The sequence below is a fragment of the Culex quinquefasciatus genome, chromosome 2 (assembly GCF_015732765.1).
Source record: "Culex quinquefasciatus strain JHB chromosome 2, VPISU_Cqui_1.0_pri_paternal, whole genome shotgun sequence".
NCBI classification, from domain to species: domain Eukaryota; kingdom Metazoa; phylum Arthropoda; class Insecta; order Diptera; family Culicidae; genus Culex; species Culex quinquefasciatus.
The window spans coordinates 199416601-199433628 of record NC_051862.1 but is presented as its reverse complement, the minus strand read 5'-3'; the positions used below and the strand labels follow the sequence as shown (position 1 = coordinate 199433628).

Sequence of the window (17028 nt, the reverse complement as noted above, 5' to 3'; positions counted from 1 at the left end):
ATATTAAACTAGTTTTTTTGGACCTCAACATATTTTTCTTAAAAAGCCCAACTAATAACCTTTCTTTTGAATTGTGGCGCTCCAAAAATGGTTCAGCGGTTCCGAAGATATGATTTTTTGAAAAATGTGGTTTTTGCGAAAATCGAAGAAAAACAAAATTTTATGACCACCCTATTTCGGATAGGACCACCCTAATCGCCAAACAAAAAAATACGGATCTAATTATTTGGGCCAAAGAACCTCCACTCCAAATTTGAGCCAAATCGGAGCACTTTTTATTTCGAGACTTCCTGTTTGACGTGGAATGGCTGATAGTTAAAAATAAGTGTCATAAATCATTTTAAATTGTTAAGGTTGAGTTAAAAATATTTTTTTCCAAAGAACTGAGTTTTTTTTACTTTTACTTTATATCACTTTTTTTTCCTGTTTGATTTCATTGGGAGGCTATATCTCACCAAAATTTGCTCAAATATTCAACATCTTTTAACAAAATCTGCCAAAAAAATCCTAAACCTAAAACAAAATTTACAAGTTAAAACGTATTTAACAAAAATGAATATTAAATGACTACCCGGATAAACGAAAACTATATGAATTCTAGTGAGGACCTTAAAACAACCTTATGAGTTATGGTCACCATTTGTAATAATGTTATTTGGCGGACCTTGATAACTATTTGTCAAATGGTTACCATTAGTAATAGAGTTATTTGAATGTTTGTAATGGTCAACTATTTTCTTGATGACTTTAAAAAACTATTTGAGGATGTTTACTCAAATGGTTACCCTAAATCATAAGGTGATTTTTAAGTTCAAATGGTTCATATTGATTCACGATTACCATATAGAAACATTAAATACCCATTTGAAAAATAGTTAGAATTTGCAAAAAGCGTTTACCAAATTTGACAAAGTTTTGTTTTCAAATGAAAGAATCAAACTGTTTTGTCTGTAGCTTCATAAGGGGTTGGGTTTGTGCTGGAGTCGGATTTGGGCAACTTCCGGAACAAGATTTTGTCTGACTAAGTTGCCGGAAAAGTGTACGATCTACTCAACGATGGTGGGGCTGATAAAAGCGAAGCATGACAATTTTGGCGGAGAGTTTGTGAACCATATGGTAAAGGCATTCACTTTACGGTGAAGTGTTCGTCGTGCAGCTGCACCAGTAGTACCAAGTTATGTGGACATCATTTGGCTTATTTGGCTCTGGATTTTACCCACATTTGAGCTGCCAAAGAAAGCCAATCCGAAGTTTACCAATTTTAATTGACAGAATCTAAACCAACAAAAAGAGAAAACAAACTGAGGAGCTCAAGAACAAAAAGGCTCGAAAATGTCGGTTCCTTTTGATGCGCTACAATTCCTTTGAGTTTCGTTGACGATTCAATTTTAAGCATATCATGTTTTTGATAATTGTTACTTTATTTCAATTGTATGAGCGAATCATTTTTCAACAGTTGATAATTTTGGATTTACGGCATATTAACGAGAGCAGGTAACGAGCGTAGCGAGAGAAGAGAAACGAAAGAGCGCGCCAGGCAGAGTATCATTACTCTGCTTTGTGCGCTCTCTCGTTTCTCTTCTCTCGCTATGCTTGTTACCTGCACTCGTTGCAGACAAAAACAGTCTGAAGTGAAACGTTTGTGCGGCTGGTTGTTGTCTACGTTTTGTGCGCAGGTATAATTTTCAAACAAATCAGTTGATTTACCAGATACTTTGTTTACATTTTTCTTGTTGATCATTTCAGCGCCGTGGAGAACTTAAAACAACGGAACAGCTGGTGCTGGAGGATTCGGCGGCAGCCGACCGACAAAACAAAATCGAAGCGAACGCACGATTGGCATTAATCAAGGAAATCATTTGAATCATCAGATAAGTACACATAATTGAATGTTGCATTCTACTCGATACTTTGTGATTTTTTTTTTCTTATTTTTTCAGGTTTGGACGACTTTGGCAGTATGATCAACCGAACAGAATCGGCAATCAACTAGAATTAAAGCCAAACAAGTTTTAATATTATTGTTGTGAACCATCCGTCAAAAAGTGAACAATTCTGTGAAAATTAGGTAGGTAAAAAATGCTAGAAAACTATTAAAAACCATTTGAAAACTATTTCTCAAATAGTGGAACTGGGAGAAAATTCTAGAATTAACCTTAAATAACCATGTGAAAACTATTTCTAAAATAGTAGCGCTCGGTAAAAATCCCGGATAAAAAATTACCATTTGATGACCATATTGGATCATACAATGACACTTTGAGAAATGGTAACTATTTGTGAAATCGTTTTTTTCAATTTCCCAAAATTAAAATTTAACTATATTAAACTATTTGTGAACTGTTTGATTTAAGGTTACTTTTTGCCAAATAGTACTTAAACCATTTATTTACTATACAACAAACAGTTTTTTGACGAAAATAGTACTGAGTTTTTTAAGGTTACCACCCGCATAAAAAAGTACCATATAAAAACTTTTTTTCATATGGTAATTGAACTTTAAACTATATTGTTACTACCATTTCCAAAAATGTTTGACTACTATTTTAAAAATGGTAATTATATGGTTGGCATGAATTTTTACTATCTCACAAATGGTTTAACCATCTGGCATAAGGGTGGTTAGCAATGGTAACCTTAAAAAACTCAGTACTATTTTCGTCAAAAAACTGTTTGTTGTATGGTAAATAAATGGTTTAAGTACTATTTGGCAAAAAGTAACCTTAAATCAAACAGTTCACAAATAGTTTAATATAGTTAAATTTTAATTTTGGGAAATTGAAAAAACGATTTCACAAATAGTTACCATTTCTCAAAGTGTCATTGTATGATCCAATATGGTCATCAAATGGTAATTTTTTATCCGGGGCATTGCTAAACACCCTTATGCCAGATGGTTAAACCATTTGTGAGATAGTAAAAATTCATGCCAACCATATAATTACCATTTTTAAAATAGTAGTCAAACATTTTTGGAAATGGTAGTAACAATATAGTTTAAAGTTCAATTACCATATGAAAAAAAGTTTTTATATGGTACTTTTTTATGCGGGATAGCAAGAAAAACCCTAAAAAACCATTTACGAACCATTTGTAAAACAGTAGAAGCAAGGTTAAAAATTGTAAGAAAAACCTTAAAATACCATTTAAAAACAGTTTCTGAAACAGTAAAAACCGGAGGAAAAAGGTCGCTTCCACGCGAAAATTAACTTTATTTTTACCATTACACAAATGGTAATCTGACGAAACGTTGTTCGGAGATTTTTAAGGTTACCGTTGCTAACCACCCTCATCTCAGATGGTCGAACTTTATGAAAAATGGTAGGGTACCATTTCCGATATGGTATTTTAAAGGTTTTCCTACCATTTTTCAAATAGTGGTTACGATCTCTGAAATGGTGAGTAAACCATTTAACAAAAAGTTTTTTTAAGGTTCTCGTTTATGCGGGTATACATTTAAAATCGACCTCAATACGTTCTTTGACCAAATTTTCCACATTTTTATGTTTAAAAAAAAACTTTAAAATAACCTTCTGTAACAAGCGGTGAATGAAAAAACAAATATTTGCCATGAACTCCAAAACTCTATGAAGTAATTTCGATGAACAAAATTCATTGTTTTGATCTGAAGAGTACAGAAAACATTGCACGATATCAAATTTTATGTAAAGAAGGTTTTGTAAACGAATATGATTTTATATCTAAAATCAAAGAAAAAACATTTGCGGGTTTTTTTTTAATGAATTGGTATCACTGCCATATTAATTATGACCAGCTATTTTCATAGTTTAAAGGTTTTATATTTTGTCATCTTAAACAATCCAAAACTGTTGTTATTCAAAATTGGTAATTTTGTACTATTAATTATTTTTGTGTGAAAAGTCGAATTTTAAATATGAGGTAATTTTTCCCCATTTATCTTGTTGAAAATTAAAACACTCGTTTTTCGAAGTACACTCGAGACTCAATTATCCGAAGTTCGATTATCTGAAGGTTTGTATGGTACTTCGGATAATCTAATCATGACCAATATTTTTTTTTGTGTATAACAACAAATTCTATTTCTACGAGCTCATTTTACTCATATTTGAATATTTGAATGCCTTTTAAATTTGAAAAAAAAATCAAATTCTTTTCACCGCCATTTTGGCCGCCATATTGGATTTTAAAATTCTAAATCATTTTAGAGTAGTTTATGGGTTTATACTGCCCATGTTCGCATAAATGTCCCATATGCAAAAACAGCAAGCTGAGAAAAACGCATTTGAAGTTTGTCCCATACATAAGGCTACGTGTTAAGTTTTCGCGAAAAAAACTGGATTTCCTCCTGATTTCTAGAACAAAGTACTGGATGTTATAGGCTCTTTCGAAAGAGCACACAATTTTGAACCAAACTGCATCAATAACTCGAAATCGATGAAAATGCATATGGAATGATCGCTTCAAAAAAAATCAAGCGGGCTCGTCCGGGATTTGAACCCGGGACCTCTCGCACCCTAAGCGAAAATCATACCCCTAGACCAACGAGCCCTTGTGTTGAATTTTATATGAAAAAACATCGAGTAAAAAGTATGTTAATCAATAAACAACAACAACAATAAGCTACGGCACTACGGTAAATTTACAAAATGTCCCTCAAGGTTCAGCTGGCTGAGAACCACTGCCCTAGAACCTAATTTTTCTCACTCAGCTGTCCACTCCAAAATGGCACCTTCACCCACGTGATTTTCCACCTGGTTAGCAAGAGACCCAGCAACCCACACATTTTCCCTCTTCCGCAATGGTAATAATTTGGTGAAAATATATAATTTTCTCACCGATAACATCGCATCCCACGGAAAGCGGAACCTCGTAGGAGGGGAGCGGGGTTTCGGCCAAATAATATGTCTTTTTGGTGGCGGGTTCTGATGCGGCAACCGTGACCAACCCCGGCCAGCTAACGGGAAGGATCCGTTTTTCAAATCTGCTGCAACCGTGAATTGTGACGCTGGGTAAGCGCTGGTCACCGTGGGGTGGGGTTACTTTGGTTGCAATCTTTGAGATTCTATGAAAATTTAATTGTTGAAATATAAGTTGAAATCTTCACGAAATTCGACAATTCTAAATTTTACTAAATGTACGGTTATTCAGCGACATCCGGTGCTGGTTAGTCAACCTGTTCCAAATTTGGGAGTGCAATGCAGTGCAGGTGACCACAAACCTGCAACCTGCAGAAGGTCCTCGTCCGCTGGAACTGCAATTTGGCCACCCTGCTGCTGGTGCCACCCCAAAAAAGCACCAACCCAAAGAGAGAGAGAGAGAGCATAAGGTCAGCAATTGGACCGGCGCTGCATGTCCAACAAACATTTTCAACACGATTCCCAAATTGGAGAATCTACTTCAGGTGAGGGAGGCCGGATGCAATTTACGGAAATCTTGATAGGTTGACCGGGTTGGCTACGGCGTGGTCCAAATCGTCGGAGCACACTTGGCAGTTTGGGCGGTGCGGTGTGGCGTTGAAAAGTGAGCAGTTGTTGGATTGAAAAATTGCTCGTTTGGGTTAACCGGTGAAGCGTGAGAAAGGACAGTTGATTGCGTTTAGAAGTGGGAAGTTTTGGGGTTTTGGAACGCTTTTTGGACGCTAATATTTCAGTTTAATCTAAAATTCAAACGAAAAATCCAAAATTCTTGAAATTTGAATAATAAATTTATAGATGAACTGAAAAACGCTAGAAATCTTAATACAAAAGACGCCACATTCAAACCGCTCAAACGTCATTCAAATTATGCGCTTCATTAGGGCTGAACCATCGTAAAACTGTAACTCTAGCTAATTTATTACGGAAATGCTAACGGAAGCGGCGATGTTCACCGCTCTGCGACGTTCGGTCCACAACTCCATTCAAATCCTCGCACGGAAACGGCCCATCCAGATCGCATAAAATCGGATGAGAAATGGGCGCCCACACGTGACACGTGGACCACCCGGCCGGTCCAACCGGCCAATGAATTGGGCCTGACGTTTGACTCGTGTTCGGTTCGACCTCATCAATTCAACGAGAAACAATGTATAATTTCCTGGACTCCGGGGCTTGACCGTCAAGAAGTTCTACCAAGTCACTGCGACCAACCACCACCATCACGTGTGTGTGTGTTTGTGTATTTTCGATTTTCCCGACCGAGCTTTTCCGCCACCCTGCGGAGCTGCTCGGAATAAATACATAAATAAACCCTCACTCTCGTTCTCTCTGACATACAATCAACCTTTGTGTGACTCCGTACGCGGGAATGGGAATAACTGAATAAATTATCATATCAAAGTGATACCTTTAGTGTGTTTACCTAGTGATTTCTTGTGTGCGCTCTGCCTCTTTTGTGCCCTCTTGTTGTTTTGTTTCGCTTGTTTTGGCTGTCAACCCTGAGGGCGTTGGGATGGGGGAGACTGACATGTACTTTAAGAAGGTCTTTGGAAAATTGGCATTGAAAAAAAAAATTGAAAAAAACACACACACATTTTATTAATATTTAACAAAAAAAAACAAAAACAAAAACAAAAACAAAAACAAAAACAAAAACAAAAACAAAAACAAAAACAAAAACAAAAACAAAAACAAAAACAAAAACAAAAACAAAAACAAAAACAAAAACAAAAACAAAAACAAAAACAAAAACAAAAACAAAAACAAAAACAAAAACAAAAACAAAAACAAAAACAAAAACAAAAACAAAAACAAAAACAAAAACAAAAACAAAAACAAAAACAAAAACAAAAACAAAAACAAAAACAAAAACATGTTTTATGTTTTATGTTTTATGTTTTATGTTTTATGTTTTATGTTTTATGTTTTATGTTTTATGTTTTATGTTTTATGTTTTATGTTTTATGTTTTATGTTTTATGTTTTATGTTTTATGTTTTATGTTTTATGTTTTATGTTTTATGTTTTATGTTTTATGTTTTATGTTTTATGTTTTATGTTTTATGTTTTATGTTTTATGTTTTATGTTTTATGTTTTATGTTTTATGTTTTATGTTTATGTTTTATGTTTTATGTTTTATGTTTTATGTTTTATGTTTTATGTTTTATGTTTTATGTTTTATGTTTATGTTTATGTTTTATGTTTTATGTTTTATGTTTTATGTTTTATGTTTTATGTTTTATGTTTTATGTTTTATGTTTTATGTTTTATGTTTTATGTTTTATGTTTTATGTTTTATGTTTTATGTTTTATGTTTTATGTTTTATGTTTTATGTTTTATGTTTTATGTTTTATGTTTTATGTTTTATGTTTTAGTTTTTAGTTTTTAGTTTTTAGTTTTAGTTTTTAGTTTTTAGTTTTTAGTTTTTAGTTTTTAGTTTTTAGTTTTTAGTTTTTAGTTTTTAGTTTTTAGTTTTTAGTTTTTAGTTTTAGTTTTTAGTTTTTAGTTTTTAGTTTTTAGTTTTTAGTTTTTAGTTTTTAGTTTTTAGTTTTTAGTTTTTAGTTTTTAGTTTTTAGTTTTAGTTTTTAGTTTTTAGTTTTTAGTTTTTAGTTTTTAGTTTTTAGTTTTTAGTTTTTAGTTTTTAGTTTTTAGTTTTTAGTTTTTAGTTTTTAGTTTTTAGTTTTTAGTTTTTAGTTTTTAGTTTTTAGTTTTTAGTTTTTAGTTTTTAGTTTTTAGTTTTTAGTTTTTAGTTTTTAGTTTTTAGTTTTAGTTTTTAATGTCAAATAAAAAAAACATCTTTATTTTCACAAAGAATTCCACTTTTGATACTTTTTTGGAAAAGATATGGAGAGAAGTCCCCATTCCGGAGGGGTCTGATTTGCTCCTTTTTCCGTTTCTGAATCGTTTCGTCACGAAAACATATCCTTCACTTCACCTGGCTTAGCCTTGTTGTGGTGTGTATGTGTGTGATCAGGGTTGTTAAAATATCAAAATATCAGCTCTCAGCAACTACAATTATCCCGCCTGAATATTCATGCCCCAAATACAACTGCTCTTCTCTCTTCATTGAAACTCTCATCGCCGAACATAGCCGAACATGTTTTCGTGTTTACCCACTCGCGATTGACATTTTCCTTTTCTCTCTCATTCCCGCTTTCACGATCATCCTACCGCAACAGCGTTTAACCACAAAAGCCGCCACAAAACCAATTTCGCAAAGGCAGTTTAACGGGACGTCATGCGTGGCCGGCTCCTAATCGCCATCTCGCGTTCTCTCATTGCAGTTTTCGGAGAGATTGAGAGACTCAGCGGTGAGAGCGCACAGTCGAGGAAAAGGGGAAGAGTGATAGAGAGAGAATGACATCGCTGGGAATCACGAGACACAAGAAGAGATCTCACAAGCTATAGTGACGGCCGCTATACTCTTGGATATTTTTGGTGCAGAGATAATCTATTGATAGCTTTTTTATCACTCATTTGCAACACTGTGTGTGATTGTTCGCTGTCTGCAGATTTATGGCCCACTGGCGTGTGAAACGATGAGGACGAAGGATCAACAACAACAGCGACAGAAGGCGAAGAGCCTTCAAGCAGGGGGACTCTTGAAAGCTCAAGCAGCGCAGCGATTGTGAGCGCGCCTTTTGGATGTCTTTCCGACTGGGTCGGCACAGGTGCAGGAACGGAAGGTGATAGTTTAGCGTTTTCGCGGTGGGATTGGAGTGGAGATGTCAGTTCTAGTTTATTTTTTTTTTTAATTCGTTGAATGTTTATCTTCAAATTTTAAAAAATTAAGAGTTTCGTCAAAAATTTTATATTTTGAAATTTTGGCCATCCCTACGGCAACATCAAACGAAATTCTTTTCCGTCTCATCGTGTGCCCTATCAAGCCTCAACCGCGGCAGCCAAGAGTCAAACAATAAAGGCGGATCTATACAGCATGAAAGCACGCCAACGATGGCAATCCAGGACTAGAACAACGAGCAGCCCCGTTGAAGAATCGGTTGACATTCATAAGCCGGGATTTACTGGTATTTTTTTGTGTGTGCTTTTTTCTTCTCCCTGAGCAAGCATGTCTATGATGCCACTTATGGCCACCGCAGGTCTCAACTCCTGAACAGCTCTTGCAAACAAGTCTGCGGTATTGTACAAGGATCACACCGCCGCCGCCGTTGCAAGCAAGGTGATGCTCCTTTTTTTCGGTGAGAAGGAGGGCTTTTTGATGATATCGTTAGGCTTGATAGATTCAGGTGGTCGTTGACACGATATGAGGAGGAATGATTTTTGATTGGAATTTTGAGGGGAAAAGAGCTGCGAATAACAATATTGATCTGATCTTTAAAACAGTATAGGAAAAACCAGATTTCGTTTTTGTATAATTTTAGCATAAACATATTAATTATTATTTTGATTTAAAATCAAGCAAAAGAGGGCTCAATATTTACATATTTAAAATATTCAAGAAACTGGAACATGACAAAATTGATTATCGCCCCCTTAACCTGGTGGAAGTCAAAACATAGTCAAGGATATAAATGAAAAAAAAATACAACTATTTAATTTCTAGCTTTGCTTGAAATTTACTATAAATTGTTCACTTTTAATTTTCGTAAAATTTTTAACTGTCTCAAATTCTAATTCTGGTATTCCTTTCCTCAAAAAAAATATCAATATCTGAACCTCAGAAATTTCAATCCTCATCTACAGTGAATCTGGATTTACTCTACCTACAGATGCTACTTTTTATGAAAATGTTGTTTTTTTAATTTAATAGCAATACACTAACAATTTTGACTCTTGACTTTTAGAGATAATCCAAATATCTTTATTTTTATTTATAGAACACTATTCAGTGTAAAATCCATCAAAATAAAAATTAATTGATATTTTTTCTTCAAATACCAAGTAAATGAATTAATAATGGATATAAAATTCAAAAATAAATTAATACTGTAACAATTTTGGAAGGTTGAATATGAGCAATTCTCGCTGAAACCGTCCCACTAGATGCACATGTTCTCAAATCGTTACGGCAATGTTCTCATTCGATTCGGCGCACCAAAAAACCATATAAACAACCTTCGAACCAATGAAAATGTCAGCCGTTAGCCACCTGTAAATAAAAACTTGTTCTGAACAATGGATTTTTTAGAAAAAATGCCCTAATTTGAAGAAATGATATCTCCCAAAATACATTACCAAACATCAAAAACTTATATATCGTTGGAAAGGTAATCGCGAGGGCTTTCTATCGCACTTTGATAAACATTTAATAAATCATGTTTTCAAGGGTAATTTTAGGGATTTTTGGGAAACTTACTCATAATTTTGAATTTTGACCGTGTTCGCAACCACTTATCGTTACGAAACCATTTTCATTCGAAAGATTGGACGATTTTGCATAAAATTAACTTGAGAAAAGTAGTGTAATGAAATAGTTTTCGTATAGTTATTAACGGATGAAAGAAATTGGTCAAATTTCAGTTAAAAATAATCAAAGCTCAAACTTCAGAAATGAGCCTTATTTACAGGCAAAACAAAGCAGGATTGTATTTGAGCCGAATGTACAGTCATCTGAGGCAAATCTGGACATATAGGATGAATAGGGACAGCTATTTCAACTATGCTTTCGCTCATTAGATCATATTTTTAATTTGTTTATGTAAAAGCATACATAAACAAACAAGTTTCTAAATTTTAAGCTTTTAAGTACTCTGAAAACTAATGTCCTTACTTAGACTGTAGTCTCGATTCGCCACATTTCACTGAAGTTATATTTTATGTACAGAGTTTGTTTTAGGAAGGTCTGCTTTATTTGTAATCGTGCACATAAAAGTGCAAAGTTAAAATCAATATTTATTTATCAAGTTAAAATTTGGTGGGGCTGTTGTTACCATCAAAACAAGCAAGAAACTCGATTTTCGTCCAAATCGGACTACGCCCTTTTGTTTGACACCACCCCAAAGTTTCGCTTTTTTGCAATAAATGTTAAAAACCTTCATTTTCAAACTGCTATGTTTCTAAAACCGCAAGCCATACAAAGTCGAGCTAGAATTCACTAGAAAGATAATTTTACGTAGAATCAATAGGTATAGTCTGTATTTCTGTAAAACTATTTTCAGTGTATTTATGTTGCGCAAATGAAAACTTTATAATTGGTTTTCATATTTAGAGCACTGGGCAGTGCGTGGCCGAATGGTTACGCTGTCCGCTTTGTAAGCGTATGATTCTGGGTTCGATTCCCATCTGCAACAACCTTCCATCGGATGAGGAAGTAAAATGTCGGTCCCGGCCTTGGTTGTTAGGCCGTCCAGGTGTAGGAGTCGTCTCCATGCCATAAGTACAAACAACACACCAAACCAAGCCTACTCCGGTGGAATCGCTAGCGGCGGTTGGACTCGCAATCCAAAGGTCGTCAGTCCAAACACTGGGGCGGAAGGTTCCTTGGAGTAAAAAGAGGTTTGGGTGCTCTTCCCATTCAAGCCTTCGGACTCCTAGGTTCGAGCAGAAACTTGCAATAGAGACCACAAAAGACCCGGGGGTCGTTAATGTGGATGGTTTGATTTTTTGATTTAGAGCAATTAAAATTAAAGTTGAATGAATTCCAACGTAGTCCGATTTGGACGAAAATCGAGATTCTTGCTTGTTTTGATGGTATCAACAGCCCCACCAAATATTAACTTGATAAAAAAATATTGATTTTAACTTTGCACTTTTATGTGCACGATTACAGATAAAGCAGACCTTCCTAAAACAAACTCTGTACATAAAATATAACTTCAGTGAAATGTGGCGAATCGAGACTACAGTCTAAGTAAAGACATTAGTTTTCAGGGTACTTAAAAGATTAAAATTTAGAAACTTGTTTGTTTATGTATGCTTTTACGTAAACAAATTAAAAATATGATCTGATGAATGAAAGCATAGTTAAAATAGCTGTCCCTATTCATCCTATATGTCCAGATTTGCCTCAGATGACTGTACATTCGGCTCAAATACAATCCTGCTTTGTTTTGCCTGTAAATAAGGCTCATTTCTGAAGTTTGAGCTTTGATTATTTTTAACTGAAATTTGACCAATTTCTTTCATCCGTTAATTACTATACGAAAACTATTTCATTACACTACTTTTCTCAAGTTAATTTTATGCAAAATCGTCCAATCTTTCGAATGAAAATGGTTTCGTAACGATAAGTGGTTGCGAACACGGTCAAAATTCAAAATTATGAGTAAGTTTCCCAAAAATCCCTAAAATTACCCTTGAAAACATGATTTATTAAATGTTTATCAAAGTGCGATAGAAAGCCCTCGCGATTACCTTTCCAACGATATATAAGTTTTTGATGTTTGGTAATGTATTTTGGGAGATATCATTTCTTCAAATTAGGGCATTTTTTCGAAAAAATCCATTGTTCAGAACAAGTTTTTATTTACAGGTGGCTAACGGCTGACATTTTCATTGGTTCGAAGGTTGTTTTTATGGTTTTTTGGTGCACTGAATCGAATGAGAACATTGCCGTAACGATTTGAGAACATGTGCATCTAGTGGGACGGTTTCAGCGAGAATTGCTCATATTCTCTTTTTGTTGTGAATTAAATTCAACAAATTTGTTTTACAGTTTTTCCCAAATTAAAATTATTTTTTTCCACAAATGTTTAATTAAATATTTGTTGTCACAAAGTTTGTAATTAAACGGCAGGAACTTTTGAAGTATTCATCAGTTTCTGTTCAGTTTTGCTGATTTACACATTACTTTTGGGACAATTACACAAAAAATTGGCAATATTCAATCATCAAATTTTTAACCTTTCATAATAAAACTTTATTAATTCAATCACCAGAAAAAGGATTCAATCACTGTATCATTGTTTCTTTTTTTTTCATTTCTTTACATTTAACCTCACAGAAATATCATCCATAAAAAATTTAAGAATCACAATGCTTTAATTTTTTTTTTCATTGGCTATGTTTTTAAAATAAAATACAAGTAAAACGTTAAATGCTGCACAGCGAAAAAAAGTTGAATTTTGGAATGTTGAAAATTTGGTAGGTTGAATATTACCTCTTTTTTGAGTTACCTAAAAAAAGGGTAAAAATGTGATCCTGATGAATATTCACCAGAGACTGATGAAAATTCATCATTTATTTACACCAAATCTGTCACTTTTTTCATCATTTTTTTTGTGCAGTAAAGCTGTAAAATTATTAAAAATTATTCAACTCATGTGATATCGATAAAAAAAAACAGAATGTCAATGTATTTACAGCTAGTTTCTTTATATCAAATTGATTCGTTTGCTTTAAATAAAAATAATTCATTTCGATGCTTCTGTGCTCTCTTATGCAAACTAGATAGGAAAACCAGCAAGCTAAGAACAAGAGAATACAGCGGCATCGATTAATTGAGTATAATCTTATTTTTTAAGTTAATTTCAATATACAGATGATACCTATCTTGAGTATTTTTTTTTTGCTTAAAATTTAAAATCAAGCCATATGCAAATTATGGAAGTTCAGAAAAAACTGCAATTACATACATTTAATTTTTATTCAATTTTTAATTTTTAATATTTAAAATTTCTTGTTTTTCTGTAAGTTTTTTAAAAACTTTTTCTTACTCGTGTCTAATCCATAGTTATAAGTAATAATTTTTCGATTGAATTACGATGTAAAACACAGCTGAAAGGAATACCAAAACTCTGTTGTGTACCTAAATGAACTCATTGTAACTTGATTATTCACAAATAAAACCGATTTGAATTGAATTGAATAATTTCTTGTTTGTTAAAATTGTATTTGTCAATGAATAAATACTGGACCTACACTAAACATTCACAAAGCTACAAATTAAAGTTTGTTAGCATAAACCCAGCGGAAAAAAATAAATGCACACAACTACCCGGATTTGCTTGTACAATTTTTTTTTTTAATTTTATTTATTCTCTTAAAAATATTCGAATTTTAAATAAATTTGAATTTTAATTTGAAATCAAATTGGTCCATAACTAATCTTATAATTTTTCTTGAAAATTATCCATAGTAGGAAACTGTTTAAAAAAAAAACAAGAACAAGGAAACCAATAAGAATCAAATAAATAAAAATATTCAAATCTTTTAAAATGGATTCGGATATGAAAATTTAAATTCTTAAAACATTTGATGTTAAAATAAAAATTATAGATTAAATCGACGAAACCAAATCAGATTTACATAACCTTAACTGAAAAATCACACCAAAGCACAATCTTCAATAGCTTTAAGCACAGATCTACACGTATCGATATCCACTCCCATGTGACGATGACACGTGTGTTTTTCCATCCATTCCACCACGGAGCAAAGGGATCGGAAAAATCCGTTCCTTTTACCCATCCCGACATCGACATTCCCGCGTTGACAGCCAAGAGATCAAACGAGTCACCTTACCGTCGTCGTCGTCGGGTCCGGAAAAGCGTCAACAAAAAATTTCCTCCAGCCAAAAGGAAACGCTTTTTTCCACCATGTTTTCCCTTTTTTCCCATATGGAATCAACCTTGGCATCTGGATTTTTTTGCTTCCTTTTTCCCCTTGTCACTAAAGTCGAGCTTTTACACGCACCAAGAAACGATTAGCTGGTTTCGGTCTTCCTCTCGTTTCTGGAGAGATGCCCAGCCCAATCTATTTCATTGCGCTCAATTTGCTGACTAATCTGGAAGTCAAAGCGTCGGGGGAAAAACGACGTCGCCGTCGCCGCCGCCGGCGGGAAGAAAATAAAGAAGACGGATTTTCCGGAAGGACACTGAAAAAGGTGTTTACTGCAAAAAAAAGTTTTATTTCAAAAAAATAATTTGATTTTAAGAAAATTAAAATATCAATTTATTTCAAACTAAAGTTTGCTCTTTTCTCAGTGCAATCCAGTCTTACACCCACCTTTCTACAAAAACAACCCAACTGGCAGCACTGATTGACATGTTGTGATCCGGTGCTAATCGTCGTCGCCATCGTCGTCGCCATCGTCGTCGTCTTTGGTCGGTCGGTCTGTTAAAATGCTCTGGTGTGTAAGTGGAATCGTTTGTGTGAGAGTGATTGTGTGTAGACAAAAGCGAGAAAAAAAATAAAAGAAAATTGCCTTCAGGGGGCAACGCGGTCGTTCCTCTTTTGGCGCGGTACCTTTTTTTTTGTGTGCCTGTGAGCATTTATGAGCTGGTGTGTTAACATGTGAAGCATTTTCCGGTCTATTGCGATGCTTTTTCCGGAATGCTGTTTTGACGAGAGACTACGTCAAATCAACATTGAATTATTAAATTTATGTTTGATTTGAAAAAGCCAATCTCATAACATCCATCAACATCAATGATGTTGTAACTGTCTTGACAATATACAAAATATTCTCAACTTTTTTTTTCCTTTATCAAAAATTATAAACAAATAAATGTTATTCAAATGTTTTTATCAGTTTTTGGTTCATCCACTATTCGAACTATAAAACCACCTTTCAAGACTGTTTTCAATCATTGTTTCAGTTGTTAATTCAACATAAAAAGACATCTTTTTCAACAGTTAAAAAAAAGACAAATTCTTTGCATGAGTTTAATTCGAAAATAATTTGTTAAAAAAGCAGTTGATTTTAATTTCATTTCAAAAATGACTTGTTCGGTTAAAAAAACGTTTCTTTTTTGCATATTTTCAAACATTAACAGTTTTTTGGACTATTTTAAAATTGATTTTAATTAATTCTGAGAGTTTTTGCACAATCTTTTCAGTACATTGAAAATAAATTGAGTATCAAACAAAAAAAATCTTTAGTTTTTTCATTCTTTCCATCATCACAAGATCTCTGGACAATTTTTAAAACTCTTTTCAGTATTGAATGGTTTTTGAAAAATAATTTGTTTTTTTTTTACTTTTATTTATTTTTTGCATTCGTTCGAACAAGTTTTCGAAACTAAATTTATTTAAAAAAAAATGTTTTCCAAGAGTTTTGGAATTCTTTTCAACGTGAAAAAATCTGTGATTATGTTTAAGAGTTAATTTAAAATTTATGAATTAATATATTTTGATTTAAGATTATATTCATAACTTTTTTGGCAAAAAAATAGCAGCTCAAAAACACTTTTGAATTTTTTAATTAGTTTTTGATTTCTATAAAACATGAGCAGTTTTTGATAAGCATGTTGAAAAATTATTTATCTGATTTTATTTATGAATTTGAAAAGTTCAGTTTCGACATGGATATCATTCATGAATTTTGCGATATTCTCATTTTTTTAAATACATAAGTCATGAAATCCTATGGAGCAATTCTCTACCAAAACTGGAAATGGATTTAATTTGTATTTTTTTATTTGGCTCAAACTTTGTGGGGGCCTTCCCTATGAGCCAAATGGGAGTAATATTCAATGTTTGGCCCTTTTAAAATGTTAGTCTTGATTTAAAAAAAATCAAAACAGAATTTTCGAAAAGATCGGAAAATTTTACAAATGTTTCATGTATTAACATTGAAAATCGGACCATTAGTTGCTGAGATATCGTCATTAGAAAATGGTGGGTTGTTTTGGTGAGATTTAGAAAATTTCAATTTTCGTGTTTCTTTTTCTTAAAGTGGCTCTATCTCAGCAACTCGATATCCAATCTTCAATGTCTCTTTGACAATTTTATAGCAAATTTTCTGAACTTTTCAAAAAAAATATTTTTGGAAATGGTCACTCATGGTCACTATTTTTAAAAATCGAAAAACTGCAAATATTTCGCAAAAATCAAACTTTCGGTGGCTATATCTTGAAAATGGAGCCCTTTATCAAAAAATCTGTAAAGTACTTTTCGATTGCAAATTCAATTTTGCATTAAAAAATAATTTCAAACTTGTTTTTGCATGAAACTTCGATTTTTTCCAAAAATCACATTTTTTTCAAAAAAATCATAACTCGGCGGCAGATTTTTTGACCATGTTTCACTATAGCTCAAAAGTTGTGGATTTATGTCCCCTAAAACATATCAAAAAATCTCGAAAATCACAAAATACGTATTTTGGGAAATTGAATTTTAGTGAAAAAAAAGTTGATTAAAAAATCTGCAATTTTTTTTCCGTGTGCCTATTTTTTTCTCAAAAGTCCTCAACAATACCTACAACTTTGCCGAAGACACCAAATTGAT

At 33.2% G+C, this 17028-nt stretch overlaps 1 protein-coding gene and 1 non-coding gene across 2 annotated transcripts in view; both read right to left on the bottom strand.

Annotated features, from left to right (window-relative positions):
• LOC6053417 (lachesin) overlaps positions 1-17028 on the bottom strand; it is a 304414-nt gene that overhangs the window by 175443 nt on the left and 111943 nt on the right. The gene's annotated exons all lie outside the window — the stretch shown is intronic.
• On the bottom strand, positions 4459-4530 carry Trnap-agg. The gene has a single exon. It is a non-coding gene; the product is annotated as a tRNA-Pro (tRNA).